Source organism: Mus caroli, chromosome 9 (assembly GCF_900094665.2).
Source record: "Mus caroli chromosome 9, CAROLI_EIJ_v1.1, whole genome shotgun sequence".
In the NCBI taxonomy this organism is placed as follows: domain Eukaryota; kingdom Metazoa; phylum Chordata; class Mammalia; order Rodentia; family Muridae; genus Mus; species Mus caroli.
In genome coordinates this window covers 58,500,646-58,503,528 of record NC_034578.1, presented here as the reverse complement: position 1 = coordinate 58,503,528, position 2,883 = coordinate 58,500,646, and the positions used below count along the sequence as shown (strand labels likewise).

Sequence of the window (2,883 nt, the reverse complement as noted above, 5' to 3'; positions counted from 1 at the left end):
ATGTAATCACAGTGGGTGATGACGTAATGTACCCTGGGGGGGAGGGGCGGGGAACATGCTGTTCCATTCTTTGTAGCTTGGGCCCTTAGACATTTTAATAATTGGAATTACTATGGAGAAAACCTTATTGTGAATCCATCTCCATTAGTCCGTTTCCTTCCTTCTGTAATCTCCCTTTCTTATTGTAATTTTCCTGAGTTTTTTTTTCCTTCTTCTAAAAAAAAAAAAAAAACCCAAACAAAACCAAAACCAAAGCCAAAGCCAAACCAAACCAAAACCTGCAGGGTCTCTCAGAAAGCAGGCATTCATCCAGTTGTGCTGAGGGTTGGGAAGACAGGAGTTGGTGAGTCTAAGGGACTGCAATGCACAGTGTCTGACTGTATACACATACTGGAGACACTCTGCCCCTCCTCATGGGTTCTTATTAGGGCCCCTGTGACAGCCCGGAGGAGGGCTGGCCTTTATCTACTACTTTGAAGAACTAAGAGGATGCTTGCAGAACCCTTCCCTCATACAGAGTGAGCTTCGGAGAGGTGAACCTCAACCTCAGCCACTGTAGTCCAGGCGGTCAGAGGGACAAGGCCCTGGGCTCTGGGCTCCCATCCAAGTTCTTCCTCTATGACCTGCTCTCTGTCTTCTCCGATCCATAGGCCTTTCCTTGACCTCGGCTTCTGATGAAAGACTGGATTCCTGTAGTTTCCAAAGTACATTTGCCTTTTATGTAGTTGAGTCTCTTAACCTTTCCCTGGGCGTGAACTCCAGCCAATGACCTGGCTCCCAGAGAGATACAGGTACCAGGAGAACACACACACCCTACCCTGGTCCTGCCTTCTGGACTTCCCAGCTCAGGGCAGGGGACCTCTGTAGAAGGCTGGAGCAGACAAGGGTACAGTAAAGAAGCAGCACTCCGTGTTTGGAAGTGTGCAGTCGGTAGACCTTCCCATCCTCTCCATTCCAAGCAATAAAGTTAAAGGACTCAAGGCCTGTAAGTCAGGGGCTGAAGGTGCTGTGTTTGGGAGGATCTCTAAGGCCTCTTAGACCTTCAGCACTCCTGAGGCCAGGAGAGTATGACTCAAACACACTAGGGAAGGAAGAAAGAAAGGAAGAGAAGTTTACCTAGACACACAAGTGGGCTAGGGGTCCTAGGCCAGGTGTCTTCCCTGTCCTTGCTTTCCTCATCCATGGGGTCGTAAGCAATGGCCTTGGGGGCTGAAAGAATGCGAAAGAATAGGGGTGCAGCCTGGAGCACAGAGGACAGAACATACTGGGAGCCTCCAGTATGCCTGGCTGCCTTTCCACTACTTCATGGGTTAATTGTTGGGTTGAACAGAGCCTAGGACCTGATTTACAGTAGACAGTAAATGTCCATTGTCCTCAGTGGTCGCCTGGAGCCAGAGCTGACTCATTCGAGGAGTCTGCAAGGCTCAGGGGAAGGTTGGGCTCAAACATCACCGGAATGAAGGAGGAGCTGTGGCCAGACCAGAGGCTTCAGGGTCTTCCTGTAGGCTGGCGCTTATGACGCGTTTTTCATGAATCAGCATGAGTGAAAGGAGGGAGGGATTTGGGTTAAAGATCTGGCACTACCGTTCACAAGCTGGGTGATCCTGGGCAAGTTACATATGCTCTCCAAGGGTTAGTGTTCTACCCTGTAAAACAGGAAGGATCAAGGCCTGCTTCTCTGGCTTTCTGGGAGAATTAATTATGTGAGTGATGTATGTAAGACACCAGGTACACAGAGGCTGCTCAAGACACTCAGTGACTCTCTCCGTCCACCCTGCTTCTGTGCTCACAAGACTGAGGCTAAGGAACCGTCAGCAGGTTGGCTCCCTGGAGGAAGCCAGCTCTGTCAGACTCGGAGGAGGCCCAGAGAATCTAAGGGTTAGACCATGACGTTCTCCTCTCCTCCTGAGGGCATCTCCCTGTCAGAGCACAACAGAACAGACGGCTACCCCACCAGGCTGCCTCTAAAAATAACCTCGTGTCTTGGCTCAGTACTGACACATGCTCAGGGCTTCCTCCTGGCACCGTCCCTGCCCTCTCTTGGTTCTGTTCTGCCTCGGTGTGAGGCTCCTCCAAGCAGCACCAGAGACATGCAGATCTCAGCAAGGCAGGGTGTGGTTCACAACAGTGAGCTCTGGGACTGAAAGGACAGAGATTGAGGCTGTCCTGGACCGAGTCTCAGGGTCCTCTGCCCCTCATCTTCATCCCACACCTAATAGGTGGAAGGAAGTTCCCATCAGCCCTCTTTCTAATGCTGTCCAACCCAGGAGGCTTGCTGGAGGGAGGCACCTTGACGGTCTGGAAGAGAGGAGGCAATGCAGACCCTGTGGCATTCATAAGCCCTTCTCTACCCATGATCTCAGCCTTTGCCTGCCTTCATTACCTGTGCTAGCTCTTGGCAGAGCTGTTTCCAGACCAGACCCAGTTCTCACTGGCCGTGCAGCCTTTAATTCAGGGAAAGAGATAGAGGACAGGGAATAGATAAACAGAATTACAACAGAGTTCACCTAGTGAGTGTTGACACTTTGGGTCTGAGTGAAAGCAGGAAAAAGAAAAAAAAAAAAGATAAACAGAATCAATGCCCTGCTCCCCACCCTCCTCCCACGTCCTCACATAACCTAGGCTAGCTTCCAAGTCACTATGCAACCAGGAATGAGTTTGAACATCTAATCTTCCTATTTTTATAGTACTGAGATTATAGACATATATCGTCATATCTAGTTTATGGACTATTGTGGATCAAGCTTTGAGCATGCTGTGTATCACTCTACAACAGAACTATGTTCCCAGACCCCTTTCCCCTTCTTTCTCTCTTCTCTTCTCTTCTCTTCTCTTCTCTTCTCTTCTCTTCTCTTCTCTTCTCTTCTCTTCTCTTCTCTTCTC

At 49.7% G+C, this 2,883-nt stretch overlaps 1 non-coding gene across 1 annotated transcript; it reads left to right on the top strand.

The window, feature by feature from the left end:
- The first annotated feature begins 2,491 nt into the window (after window positions 1-2,491).
- On the top strand, window positions 2,492-2,539 carry LOC115032001. The gene has a single exon (XR_003837650.1). It is a non-coding gene; the product is annotated as a small nucleolar RNA SNORD56 (small nucleolar RNA).
- Window positions 2,540-2,883: the final 344 nt, after the last annotated feature.